A 15,613-nucleotide genomic window follows, 5' to 3' on the forward strand; every position below is an offset into this window, starting at 1 on the left:
ATTAGATTTTACGACTATTAAATTTTCCATCTTCGTCTCTCTTATGTATTAATAAAAATACATTGTTACTACATAATCTTTGTTAATAAGAGAAAAATGTAGAAAAATCTTCTTAAATCGATGCAATAGAAGAAGGAAGACTCGAAGACGATTTTATCGCGCGTCTTCGAAGGCGTTCGAAATTTTTCAATTTCCTGTCGCCGCCTCAGTTTCGTTCGCGGAGATATAGGCCTCATTTCCGGTCGCGCCCTCGATGAAAGCGCGCGTCGATCTCGCGGCATGCTTGCGAATCGATACTACCGTCTATGGTACAGAAGCGGTTTTAGAGACGCTTACGACGAACAAGATGTACTAATGATCGTGGGAAGAAAGCCTCGCAAGATGAAATGTCGAAGAAGAAGAAAAAAGATATAACGGTGAAGTTAATGAGCAAAGTAGACGTAGAAAGAGAAAATTGAGAATCAATAAAGAGGACGAGGGTTTAAGCGTAGAATCGCGAATGAACTGTGTGAAAATTCTTCGCTTGTTGTAAAAGAACGAGAGAAAAGGCAAGGACAGGAGAAAATCAATTATGTCGTTGATTCTGATTAAGTAGAGTTTCTCTGAGAATTTGTGATTCTTTCTGCTGCAAAATAGTATTAACACGCCGAGTGAGTTGAGATAATTTCTTTCTTTCTCGTAGCTCGCGTTTCAGGATTTCAACGAGACTACCGTTACATTTTTCTTGCTTGAAAAACAAAATTGAGAAACATAAAAAATTCTTTCACGTTATCGGTTACGATTTCGATACAAACATACAAAAGCAATAAACGTCTTATTACAGTAGCGCAAAATACTGATCGGTTACGTCGCAATAAATAATCCTCGTCTGTTTAAAATTGAAAACTCTGCCAACGCCGCACTCTACCGAACAACAGAGACAAACAGCACGGAGGAAACATTTCCTAGCTCGATATCTACTTCCAGCAATTCATTTAATCAGATTTTCTAGATACATAGCCCACTTTCTTAAAGCCACCTTATTGAAACCGAATTCCACAGATTAGAATACTTTTCAACGAGAATATGCAAATATCTGAAGCATTATTCGATAGAAATTTCCATAACTCTCCTTTCGAAAATCCCGCTTTTATTGCTTCTATACAGCCACATTCCCGTCGCCAGTTCGTATTCATAAATCTTCCTAGCTATATTACATTGTTTCTATTTCTGCATAAACTCGGCACGAGTTCGCCTTTAGGCGCGAAAATAAGACGGACCTCCTCGACTCTGACTCCTTGCGGGAGGGCGTAACATAAATATGAGAAGAGTGCACGTCGTCGTGGCCAACGGTAGGAAGAAACTTCTCTGTGAACACGTAAGAATGATTAATGCGAGTTATTTCGAGCGTTGTCGCGAGGAAACGAACGCGACTCGAGAGCCACGAGAGGGATGGATATGTGGCCTCATAAATATACGATACGCGTTTCATTGACGGATACGCACGCCACGGTTATCAACAGACGTTCCCGTGTTCCATTGGAAATAGTCGGCCGTCTTGGTTAGACAGTAGAATAGGAAAGGCAAGCACCGACGCGACGCGACGTGCCGAATGCTGAAACATACCCGCGATAACACGATCGAGAGTGAAACACGCCATTGAAATTGTTTTTCACCACTTAAAACTATTTTCTCATGGTGTACCTACTTTTGCTACAATGTTCATGTTGGTCTCTTCGTTCAGAGATAATTTCTTCACTTCGATACAGATTTCTGTATACCGTGGACCACTATGTTTTGTTAATAGAAAACTTGTTAATAGAAAACTCTCTATAGAAATAGTTCATTGCAGATGTTTTAATAATGGAAATAGTAATTTGTGGTATTTATAGATAATTTTATTACATACAAATAATAACAACCCGTGTTGTATAGTGAAAACAAATGAATACGCGTACGCGATGTTTATGCGTCTCGACACAAGTCAACGTTGATTTAGTGATTTCTGACACGAAGTCAGAAACACGTGTGTTTTCGGTAACTGCTAAAAGAACGAAAAATTGATATGAAACGATCCAGGTCAAATAAGGATTATTCGCGTATCAACTTGAACGATCCCATAGTTATAATATTTTGCAGAAAAACGCGAGCTGCGAGGCTTTCGAGGACTTGTCGGAAAGAAAAATTCCATCGATTCAGAATCCAGAAGCCGCGTATTTCGTTCTCTCGACTATCCGAAACGTACATCGTCACGTGCAATTTGTTCAAAGCCCCCATTTCACAGACCGTCTTCTCTCGCGTCGCATCTGAAAAGCGTGAGTCAAGGTATCTTTTCTATGTAACAAGAACCGTCGTAAGTGGTATTCAAAAGCGAATCGTCGAATCGGAATGACGATCACGGTTCGGCGTGGGCCAGGAGGCGGGCTTCTCTCAGACAGAAATAAAGTCACGTTCCAGAAGAGAAATACATGCGACCCATGCTGAATTCACTCGTCGTCAAGCAGCGTCGAGTCGCTTGCTGGATATGCCCACGCATAGACAAAGCCAATGGTTGGAGGTGCGATTCGAACAGCTTCGTGCGTTCCAGTTCCTCGAACGCAATGGCCGCGCGAGCAGATGGCGGAAAAGGGGCTAGCGACGCGCTGCTAATGGAGGGAAGATTGCAAAATTGCCCGGTCAATTGCTCGCCGTTTCACAAAACGTCCTTTCAATAATATATCCTAACCGTTGAGAACGTTATACGGCTTCGACTCGTTTGAATACGTTTGGATTTGTGTTCGTGTTAGAGTTTGCTTGAATTTGTTTGAACGTATTCCAGGGCCTTAATCACGTCCGGTCGAGTAGAAAACATTGACACGTTGGTAAGATGATGCTTCCAGATGTTTAATTGATTCAGTTAATCGTTTAAAGTGTGAGCCGTTGTAATTGGCTCGTCCTGTGGACTGCGTCGGTTTAGTTTAGTGTATTAGAGATGTATTAGAGATGAAATTGGGTGTTGTGTTGATTACTTAGGGAATCTGTCGTGTCTGATTTTTACTTAGTTTGTCGACATCTTCGTTTCTAATATAGATATATTCTCAACGCTTCTATTTACTCTTCATTTCAAAATCTTCTACGAAGAATTCTTTAACCTTCCATCGACCGAGTCACTGATCAGCCCAAAAGTACCAAGTTCACTTAACCCATCAGCGGCCCATTATCCCGTGTCCCGAAAATCCAAGTTCTCGCGTTTGCGGTCACTCTATTCCGTACGCTTTCACCCATTCCGGAGAGTATCGATCACAGCCGGTGGTTCTCTGGCGTTAAATACAATTTTCTGGAGTCCCTGGAGCCTAGCTTGGAGAGGTTGAAACACCATTCTGGTTGGGAGGGCCACGTTAAATCGAGGATATCTCCCCCATAGCGCAGAAGAGGCAAAGATCCCACGTAGTCGATGGTTAAAGTCTGGTCAATTGGTGTGAACGTACTCTGTGAACGTGTCCATTCTGGCTAGCGGCTTGGGAAGAGCCCCTTTAGAAACGTTCCACTGGCAGCAAGCCATCCATTAATACGAATTAGAGTATTTAACTTGGCAAGCGGGGGCAGAGAAGAATGGAGGAGGAAGAAGAGAAGGAGGAAGCCAGGGATAAAGGGAAGAAAGGGAGACGAGAATGGAAACGGCTCGAATCGCTGCGCCTCGCGGAAACAAATTGCCCGAATTGCACCGCCGCGGTCTAAATTCCATTTCGCTTGCTTTTTTTCTTCCTCTCTGTTTCGATCTCGCCGCGGTAGGTGTTATTCTTCATTTTCTGCATGTTCTCGTGCGATAGTAAAAACTGCGACAAATTGAAGTGATTATAGTCATTGCTGGTTGTATGGGAAACATTTTATTGTATGGCGTTGTGTGTGGGGCTTTAGCTTCTTGTATAATAAAATTGAAATAGATTTAAGAACTTCTGAGGGATAGATTTTATCGTTAGGATATAGTTGCTCTTCGATATTCTTCGTTAGCAATTGTCGAAGTGATTATTACTTCTCAAAAAAAAAAAAAAAGGAAAAGCTCTACATGATCTGTTCAGTCTTCTAGTTTTTTGTAATAAATTAATTTGTATGGAAAAGAGAAAGGTGACTGGCAAATGTACTTGTGAAGGCATTGACAAATTAATTTTCAGACATTTTTTCAGACGAGAGTTAAAAAAATATTAAAAGATAATTTGTAAATTTGAGATAATTGTTTGTAGAGATGTAGAGTTTTAGCGAGGGTGTTGAAGTGGTTACCACTTCAACAGTAATGATATTCGAAGCATACGATATTCGATGGATTTCTATTGAAACGAAAAAGACGAGATAATATCGTGGAATCGATTCTTTAGGATTTCTTTTTTAGACGTAGTTCCACTTTTTCTTGTACAATCACCCAATCGGCATTAATTTTAGAACGTTATAATAAACTGTCGCATTCCATAATTGCTTCTGTTTTTAGCTACTGTTAAGATAATGGCACTTGTAATTTATATTTTATGGCCATTTTCTGATATGCAAAGACTAAGAATATTTAATAGCTGGTTTAAAGTAGCTTGAGGTAAATGGTGTGTTAATAAAGTTATATTTTCCAACCTACATTCTTCTTCTACTTATTTTCATGGTACGCTTCCATAGTGCAGCATTAAGTGCCCTCAATTTAATGTCGTCGAGGAATTATTAAAATCAGAAAGGGATTATTATTTCTTAAATTTCTGATAAAATTCATTTCCCTCTTTGTACGACGCTCGAGACGACTTCAAAGACAAATCACCAGAAATCTATTCATTTATTCGTTGATCATTTCTATCGTTATTATTATATCAAAGGAATATATGCCAAATAAAATGAACGAATTAATACGTTGACAGTTTCATTATCTTTTAAAATAAACTGTACACATGTTGCTAGTATTCTTCAAGAGAGAGTCAGAGTTCGTCAGCCATATCACATCGAATTGAACAAATCAAATTGCAAAACGTTCATACAGTTGAAAGCATTCAAACGCATCAACTACAGAGATCATTAAATAACAGCTTCGATCCGTTTGAGAAGCGAAGATAAGGCGTCGTTCCCACAATCGACAAGCGAGAAACGTTGCAGACGAATTCGAGGCTCGTATCGAGTAATATGACGAAATTGCTGCTCGTTGCAATCGTTAAGCCGGATTCGAGCAACGACTGTAATTTATTTCGCTGTCTAATAAATGTCGGAGAAATTCCCGATAACTCGGTCGACGACGATTGCACCGGTCCAGAAGAATCACACCTATTCTATCCGGATGGACACGTCCAGCATTTTTTCCGATGTCGTCACACTGAAATCGTCTTTCCTGCCGATGATATAACGTTATCCGATCCCTTAATGCCTTAATGTCCCTTGAGTAATCGTCTTTCCGCTGCTCCATTTGATATCTCGCGGTAGCCAACTCGTTTGAATAGATTGAATGTTAATTTTAAAGATTTAAGAAGCTTCGTTATTGAGACGTCAGCTTGAAGCGTAGAAAATGGAACACAGAATTCATTATAGGCAATTCGTTAGTCAGTATTATAGCTATATTCTGAGATATATCATCAACGTATTTCTATATTTCCACGCATGTAATGATATTTTTATATTATAACAATAGTATTCTTCGCATTACGTTACGATACATTGTTGTAGCAACATCCGCTGATAAGAAATATTAATATTCATCTTTAACAATAGAATTATCAAATTGTCAAATATTTGGATGAGAAATTCCGGTTCAACTCTGAATTCGAAAAGTCCGTTCAAAATCTAAATCTGATTTAGAAACTCATCTAGACACGTGCAGCACGTCATATGCATTTACATACGGCATTTAATTTTGCGCAATTAAATTGGATTATCGCAGCATCGAAGTTTCAAACGAGACAGTCATTCTTAATGCTGTTGTCAATTCCCTAACGTGATTATTCAGTTTTATTATTCAGTTTCATTATTCATCTAATCCGTTGCATAAACGGCAGTGTACGTTATTTTTAGCTGTTGACATTCGAGTCGGATTTCGTAACATGGCAAAAGAGGGATGATGTGAAATCCAAACTTAACCCTAATCCACGTCTTTACCGAAGATTTGGAAAATACCCTCCTACAGTATGGAGACACTTAGTATGTAGATTCCGTGTGGCTGAATGCTTGAATACCGAAGCTGTTCGGTGTTGATATACCATTCTCGATGTACATATTGTACATGGACAGGTAGGTAGTCAGAGACCTGGACAAACATGTATCTGCATGTGATATTTGATGCGTACATGTGTCTTCGGTATGTAGGTACTCGTAGTCTTGGCATTTAGGTATTCGAACACGCGCGTATCTTGGAATCCAGGTGCAAGGAATATTGACGAATATTGTGAGGTTCCCCTTGGAATGTCCAGGTGTTCGGGAATTTAGATATCGCGGAAACTATCGAATTTTGAAATCTTTCAGGAATTCGGGTCCATGGGTCGACACCCAACGATCTAGATACATCGTATTTCTTAGTGTGTGTTTGGGCATTCGGAAATTCAGGTACCTGGAAATTGTAATTAGTTGATATTACGTCTATCTAGTATTATTCATGGCTGTTAAAATTTTCATTTTCGTCGTTGAAAAATTCATGCAATATCTCTACAGTCACAGTCTGATATCTTCCATCATTGGAATATTTCATTCATAGGAAGCACGAGTACATAAAATATTCGTCATCTATTAATAAAACTTCAATTCTGGAGTCTGGACATCTTCAGGACCTCGTAAATGTCAGAAATAATTCTCTCTCTAGTTTTTTAAATTGGATATTATGACACAACCATTTAAAGATCAATTAAGCTAACGATTAATTCAAACGCATAAATCTTCTGTTGTATGTGCGTTTAAGGAAGATACACATATTAAAATAATTCTCTCGAAATTTCCTCGAACACTTGATAAATTATTCGCCAAAGACGTCTGAATCTTGAATCTCGTGGATATGGGACGCGTCCTCTGCTTATCGTGCACTTTCCGTAGCCGTATTGCGCTTATAATTGCGCGTTCATTTTCGTCCAAGGATTAAGCGGCTCAGACAATAAGCGGTTTAGGTATCTCGCTATGATGCGCGTTCTATCCGGATCCCCCTTGTGTCTCCACCCTCTGTCCCTTTTTCTCCTCCACCCCCTGTCGACTCGTCCGCTATTGATTCCAGGTTTATTCTTGGCGTGCCGGTCGCTTTGCTGGCGTCAAAACATCGGAAGCAAGGGTACCGTGTCGAGACTCTGACGCTTAACGCTCCTGGGTCGTTTAGTGTCTCGGGAGTATCGTTTTGGGGTGCAACAATTAGCCTATTTGTAATTTCACGCGCAGAGTCGAAGCTTTTTTATGCGAGATATGGTAGGTTTAAATCGATGAAAGGCTTCTAAGTTACGAAAAGCGTGTGTTGTTTCGTAATTTTTGGTTCGATGAATTTGGTAATTGCTGACTCGATGTTTGATCCGACTTTGGAAAGACAAATTTAACAAAGCCAGGGTTGTAGTTTGCAACAAAGGAATGGCTTGTATTGTAATTTAAGAAACATTTGGTAACCAGATGTACAGAGTTTGAGAAGTTAGTGTATTTGAATTCTATTTCATCCCTTAAATCGATACTAACCACGAACAAGGGAACGAGAGAAGAAATTCATCTCTGTAAATTTATCTAATTTCTAAAATCACAAAATATTACAATTCTATGTGGTGGAGAACAATAGTCTGCCTTATAATATTCTTTCATAAACGAAAGGATTTGTTGTCGCTGTTAACTGGTTTATGAAATATCGTTAACGATATGAGTTCGATCATAGAAAAATCCGAAATGAGCGAAAATTTAACGTCGATTCGTTTTCATCCCTTCGTAAACAGCGTATCTGTTTTGCCACGTTATTGACCACGATCAACATCATCGTACTTTCCTCGTCCTTCCATTGCTGCCATCTTCGCTGGTCTGCGAATCAGCAAACGGGTGAATTTGCATGTGCCGTTTGCCGGACGATAGTCGGACGAGCAACGTCCTCGCGAGCTGAATAAATTTCTCTTTCCGCGTAAGCTGGTCGTTTCGCGACCCAAACGGCATTAATAAATTAGCATTACAAGCACGCGCTGAATTTCCATTTAACGAGCCGTTTAATGGGACCGGTGACTTGTAAGTTACACCCTGTTTCAGCAATTAAATCTGGCCACGATAAAGCCTTGATCCGCGAGGGTACATTGAATCCAACAGGATACATGAGACGTTTGGACGAGATCGTTACGCTTTTTCATTTTATTGCTAATTAGAGATGTGACTGGCAATCATTTTTAACATTTTCCTTTTTGTCCCGCGTCTCTGTTAGACGAACGATGCCGGCTAATTAATGCTTTTTATCTCGACGCTTCCAACCAGGTCCTCTGGTAATTGAATATTTAAAACAGCGAATGCTTGGCAAACTATTAGCATTATCTAGGTAGAACGATAATTGTGCTATTGCCGGCATGTATCGACTCGAATGAAACGCGACGAGTATTTGAAGATGTGCAATTTCCTTTTTCTTTTTATCGAATTATACTCGAGACTTGTACATACAAGTTCTACCTACCTTTTCACATGTTAATAGCGTCAGAATTATACAACATAGTAGACTTAGCAACAATCGAAGTGGTGAATAATAATCGGCGCAAACACTGAATAATTAAACTGTTCAGATCGTTGCCAGACGAGTAACCAGAAAATTACTGTCGTCGAGAATTCGTTAAATTCGCGTAATATTAGTTAGGAAAATCTTTTTAAATTCAGCGAACGCTCATTTTCCGTAATTATTCGACTCGTAGGTTATTTAATTCGCGTGCCGTAAGTGTCGTGAGAGTCGGGATACGAACGAGATTTCAGCGCGTGAATAGCGCGGCTACGGATGTGGAACGGTTTCATTATGTCAGGAACAAGCAGCACCGTGAAGAGAGCGAGCTACGTTTCAACATTACGCTACGCCGCGATACTTCGTATGTTAGATCACTCCTAGTGTGAAACCGACGGAATACGAAACGATATTTAGAACTTCTCAACTTGATATCTCAGCGGTTTTGCAGCCTCGCAGAGTTAACAGTTTAGCTGTTATTGTACTGCTGGATAACACGGAGACTTTAATGTTTAGACTTTAGGTTCAGGGATTTTGAAGTTATGCACATGGATATCGAGTACCTAGGAATAATTATTTATATAGGATTAATTATTTAGAAATGGGGTAGTTCGATGCTCTGAAAATCTAACAACATAGCCAATTAGAAGCATGAATTCTGAACTAGATAGGCATCTAAATTTTGTAGCTGCTATCACTGATTAGACATGAAAAGAAGCAAAACAACTAAGCATTACGACAAAGTTCTTGATCGTTCGTGTTCCTTTGTCATTACTCATTGACTGTGAACAGTTTCACGAGGAAACGAACGTTAAAAAAAAGGCGTGTCTTCACGCTAGCTATTAAACGCTAGGTAACATTTTGCTGTATTTTGCTTGTATTTACCTCGTCAATGGAAACGCGACGTACATAGAAACATTACATTATCTTTCGTCTATGCGACGCAATTAAAAGTAATCTTGAGACTAGCATAATGTCTCAACACTGACCAAACAGCTTATTCAAGCCCTATCGGAAAGATCTCTAGATCTTTAAACGAAATTGCATGAAAACAAGCTTTCTTTCCGTAAGAAAATACAATGAATACGAATTCACAACGTTCGTCGATGCTATTACGTCACCGTACTTTAGTATCATGGCTGCTATTGCGTCACTATAGCGTCAGCGATACGTCAATACCGTGCCCATGTGTGTTCGCTCGTTTTCCATGGCGATGCATCGAATTGGAAACCGCCTTAACGTTAACCAGTCCCATCTACGTTCATCTCCTACACTGCCCGACTTGACCAACCTCGATCGGTCACTGACTTTCCTGCTTTATCCACGCCGCTGCCGGTAATTCATCCCTGCACGCACCAGCAAAAAATCAATAAGTTTTGTCATTTTCTATTGTAGCAAAATCTATGGAAAATATCTCTTAATTTTTATTATACTAATGTGAAATCTGTGAAAGAACTAGAAATGTGTAGAATTCCAGAAGTTTGGAAGTTATGTTTCATATAGGAGTCTAGAATTTTAACGGTCTAAAATTCTAGAGCTACAAAACATTTTAACTGGAGAATTTTAAGAAATTTGTACAAAATAAACTTTAGAGTCTTTAATGTTTAATTCCTGCAGGTTTAGCTTTCACACTGCATAATTAATTTCTTCGGAATAAATTTCTTGTAGAATAAAAGAATTGATTAATTCTTAACTCAAAGAATAGAAGAATTGATTAATTTTCAACCCCTTTTGTGTTTATAATAGTATTACCGTTATATATATATCGTTGTCGATCGTCACAATGGAAGAGAATAAATTCGACGAACACGTGGATTAAAATCGGATCCCAAGGTAGATGATCAAATATCGAACGTCGAAAGGTAAAGACTCAGTTAATTCCGGACAACGTTATTTCGGGTAATTTCATAGACCAACGAGCCTAAATAATGAAATCCTCTTTCAAATTTCAAAAAAAAAAAAAAAGGCCTAAGCATCCCTTCGTGGATCGTAAATTTCACCACTAGAACAACGCGTGTCAATTTTTTACCTGATTAGACGTGTATTTATAACAGATCATAATTAATACTTAAAACGTTTACAGAAAAATAAGGAAAGCTAACATGCTCATTATAATATTTAGTAGGTGAAATAAATATTTATTGAGTCACATAAAAATTGACAGCTCGCTCGTAGAAAGTTAATCTCTAAATAATCAACTGGCAAATTCTATAGAAAGTCAAGTACTTTCCTACAAACCCGAAATTTCCACACAAGAACACTGTTCCAACTTTTTACCTAATTACACGTCTGCAAATCGCAGTCGAGGTTCGAACATCGACTAACCCTAGTCAGGGCTTTTCCTGTTTCTCCTCGTTTCGCACGCAATAACCACAAGACCCAACGAACTCCAACGCTACGGTCTACTGCCCCCGAAGGGGAAACGCTCACTGAATGGCCCCTTGTGTTATATCGTAGCTAGTTTGGATCCGACCCTTCGCAAAAAGCCGGACAACGAAGAAGAACAGACAGACCTGTTGTTAAGAACATGGCGATTTTTCTCTCGTGGAACGACGAATTCCCGCGAAACTGACCACACGCGGAGAAAAAAACAACGAATTCCTGTGCCATACTGATAACGTTCAATGGACCTTCTTCTTTGAACGAAGAAAAATCGCCCCTCTTCCGAATCTTATGGCTCGGCTTCTAAATGACGATAAAAAAAAGTGCTCGTTAATGATCGTTCCAGACACGATGCTCGCTATAAAAAAAGTTCCTTCCTTATTGTAACTGCAAATGGTACAATTAAATTCAAGGACGGTCGTTTATGAAAATTGAGCAGTAAGATGTCGGTGGTGTTAGTTTGGTTCGCGTGAGAGATTCAATGGAGAGGTTGAAACGAGAATAAAGTATTCCAACGAGGAAGCGTATAAATAAATTAAGTCGAAGGTCATTTTTTGCTCGTCTCCTTTGTTCATTAATACATGCTGATGGTATTAAAATATGGCTACGTTATTTTTGGAATTGCGCGTCTTGTTTAGCAAAATGCTCTTGCTCGATCGAAGCAATATCGTTAATGAGACTTTACAAGACATAAATCGTAATGTAATCGCATCGACGCAATATACGCGCCAATAACAGCAAATGTATTAATCGATTGATCGTATTAAGAACGAGGAGAGAATTAAGACGATTGTTGGAGGTTAATCCATTCTTACGAACACGTCTTTTAACCGGTTCTTCTCAGGTTTCTGTTCTTCCCGTGTCCCCTCTACCTCGCCAAAGAATCTCGATCCATCGTTTCTATCTCTTTAGAAAATTGTAATGACTTACAAATTACATACAGGTTACGTACATTTCCTTTTCAGAATTTGATAACTTTACGCTAAATGGAATAATCGAATAGTTCAGAGTGTGTGGAAGTCCATTTGTTTCACCGCTGAATTTATTAACGTTATGCAACGATATGTGTTACGGCTAGCAAATTGTAACTCGTCGCTTGTAAGATATCACCGATGATATTAAAGTCGAATCGCGCGTTTAACTTTCTTTTTCTTCGCGTAATTTTTTGGATCGTTGCACGTCGCTGGTCGATTCTTCGTTGCGGAAAACTTGTCAGAAGTTAGCACAAAGCGTTCTACATCGTAGGAAATTAATTTCTGGCTCGACGCGTAGCCTCTTTCGTGGAAATGGAATTCCGTTCGTCTTGCACGTGGCATCCGGAGACTTTGATGGATTCTGCCACGTATCGGCGGCTTGTTTATCGATGCCAGAAGAAATAAATTGGCTGGCTAAGTTCGAAGAGAAGTTTCAGCTTCTCGGAAGAGGAGCTTTGGCCTTGTACGGTTGATTCGATTTAATCGGCTCGCACAGCTGCTGACCGAAGTTTACGAAAACTTCGCGAACCGCATGGCGTCCCCGACTTTCACGCACCTCCCTCTCTTCAGTTTCTTCGGTTCTTGTACTTTCTTTCACGTTAATAAAATACACGGTTAACCGAAAAGTTGCAACATATCTTCATAGAATATTCTCTTTCGTGCTACTTTATTTTCTCCGTCCTCTTCATTTTCTTATAGACCTGTAGGTAATTGTTAGATAGAAAACGTACATATGTGTGTACATATACTATAGGAACATATATGTTCTCTATAATACACTGAATTATATTACCCATGCCATAAGTGTGCTACAAAGAAAGGGTTAACCAGCATGTCAAAGAAGATGGATGAGAGTGGGCAAACTCGTTACATGTACATTATAAGCAAAGGTCCTTTTATCATCGTAATTATCATCAAAATGTACTACATACAATTATACATAAAGTATTACGTATAATTGTAGTATATTACAATTATATGTAAAGTATTCTACGATATGTTCTTCAGACGCTATGACCAGAAAAATGTGCAAGATACTTAATATACAATAAATAAAATACAAAATAAATAATTAAAAAAAAATACGGATGCTACAAAAATGTAGTGAATACACGTTACGCAAAAATGTACAAAGTATGCATAAATACTTCTTAGAATTAGGTTTCTCATATTTGTACAAATTCACAAACATCGATACAAACGTCGATGAAGAAACTAGGAGAAAAATTGTCTTTAATCGTCGGTTTAATTTCAGCGATATGAATTTACATAAAAATTCGTCGTTTAATTACCAAAATCACGAATAACCAATCTTACCCTGTGAGATTCTCAAAAATATCCAGCAAAACGTATTTTCACAGCCTCGTATTTTCAGCATCGATCTCTAAATAACAAACGACCAGTCGTACGATCCCCTGGCTAGCAAAATGGATCTGCCAGAAAAATGGTTTCGCAAGGGTGAACAAATTGTAGTTTGGAGCACCGCGTGTTTCCAAATAATCTCGAAAGATGAGCACCGCACGAAACGTCCGTGAGCTGTCTCTTTGGAGTTATGTCGGCGGCGCTCATTTTCCATCCTGCCCTCGCAAGAAATCGGTTCCATTTTGCGGCAGGGGTTGCAGGCCTTGGACGCCGTGCGCATTCGTAACAGTATTCTTTAAGCGGAAGACGTTAGTCTTCGTTGAGAAGAATTGTCTTACGGTGACGCGACGATCGCATGCAAATGCGGGATTATGTAATTGCGAAGAAGCGCGAAGAAAAGAGGATTACCGCGAGGATTGAACACGGCAACCTGGAAATGGAACCGAGATGGTTTTAACGTGTATTAGGAATTCGTAGAAAGGAGACGAGCAGGATTCTCTTGACGAACAGGGATTTTTAGATAATACTTTTCACCATGCTGACTCGTATAGCGTGTAACTTGAATTATTCCAATACATTGTTCAAACAATTATCGTGCTTTTGTTTTCGTATGTTGCGACAAAATGATTTTTCTGTTGATAAAAATGTTATAATTTTAAGAGTCCTTTGGATAATTGGATTTTGTACGTAGAAGAAAATTAACCAACCAATTTTCTAAATCTGGTAGCTTGCAACGTTTCTGACATTTCTATCGAAAAAGATTCTTATTTAGTAAAGCAATATGTACGTTAATCCAGAACTAATTTAACCGAAATACATAGCCTATGGTCGCGTAACAAGCGATAATAGAGTATAAACACGATTTGTACACGGGTCTCCATTAATCTCTGTCCATAAACCCAATCGTTTTGCACAGGATTCAATTTATTCGTTGATATTATAATTAATCCCGGTATACGTTTCATCTATACCATAATAATACTAAAAACAGGATTATTAAGAGGTTGATGAATGAAACGATGGAAAAAGTAACGAGCAACTTTCTTCTTATATTTTTTTTTTTTTTTTTTTGCCTTTCTCGACATTTTCATCGAATCCTAAGGTAAAGAGGGAAAAAACGAGAGGGTTGTAGCATGCTGTTAATCGACGCGCGTGCAACACGCGAAATGATTTGTGGTTTGTCCGCGGCGTCTACTTCTAATAGCCTGTATCGAGCGTATTTATTGTCGTCGTGACGTGAAAAATTCATACGGGCACAAATCATCGTCTCGTTCTCAAGTCGCATTTAAAATTCTAAAGTCCGAGTTGTTGTTGCACGACTCTATCGGGATTCCACCAATGGAGTAATGTTTATTCGAGTTTCTTATTTACGTAAGGCGTGCCAGTTCGATCCATCGATCCTCTAAAATATACATAAGCGCGATAAAACGTTAGGATAAACGGGAAGGAAATATGGCGAAAACAGCTTCGATGTTGCGTATTTGCTCTTGGAATGAAAGGATTAGTCCGCGATGCAGCGTAGTCCTTTTGCTCGCTGAATGGTATTATCTAAACGGCCGCGGTGAACCGCGACACTCTGGTGGAGATGTGCCAAAATATTTGCTATTTATAAGTGCGGTAGAATATCTAGTATTCTAAGAATCTTCATTAGTAGGAATTTCTAAGAGGTATAACTTGGTGCTTAAGAGTTGCGATATGTATTTGAGAATTTTCGCGCTCAAGCAGTATGTTTGAGAACTAAGAATTCTGCTACTTAGATATTCTGCTATGTAGCAATGTTTGTGTCAAAGAACTTTGTTGCTCGAGTACTCTGCTACCTACGATATAAGTTTAATATATGTAATAAAGTAAATGCTTAGGGTAAGTCAGGCGATCGATTCTGGAAAATCGAGTTTATTTTGGGAATAATTAAATTAAACGCAATAAAAGTTAATAACAAATCTACTACAAATTTTACCTGGAAAATGGAGAATCGATTTTCTAAGTGCTAAATTACAGTTCTTCTCTTGCGATCTATTCGATTCAGCAAATCACTGCCGGTAAAACAAAGCAAAAGTAAAGATATCGGTTGGCGGGTAGTTTGAATTCTATAGAATTTACATATATATTTTCTAAATTATTTTCTAAATATTTTCATATTTAAACGTCTTTACGTATTACAGATAATTTAGAAATTCCAATAGCGAGATATTTTACCATTCAGGCATAATACCTAAGCCTTGCTATCTACATAAAATATTCCATTACCTAGAGGAATTGAATGATTTTTCCAAAATCGCTATTC

At 38.8% G+C, this 15,613-nt stretch overlaps 1 protein-coding gene across 8 annotated transcripts in view; it reads left to right on the forward strand.

The window, feature by feature from the left end:
* LOC117235519 (RNA binding protein fox-1 homolog 2) overlaps positions 1-15,613 on the forward strand; it is a 185,334-nt gene that overhangs the window by 63,246 nt on the left and 106,475 nt on the right. The gene's annotated exons all lie outside the window — the stretch shown is intronic.

The sequence above is a fragment of the Bombus vosnesenskii genome, unplaced genomic scaffold (genome assembly GCF_011952255.1).
Source record: "Bombus vosnesenskii isolate JDL3184/JDL3185 unplaced genomic scaffold, Bvos_JDL3184-5_v1.1 scf7180000013316, whole genome shotgun sequence".
Taxonomy (NCBI): domain Eukaryota; kingdom Metazoa; phylum Arthropoda; class Insecta; order Hymenoptera; family Apidae; genus Bombus; species Bombus vosnesenskii.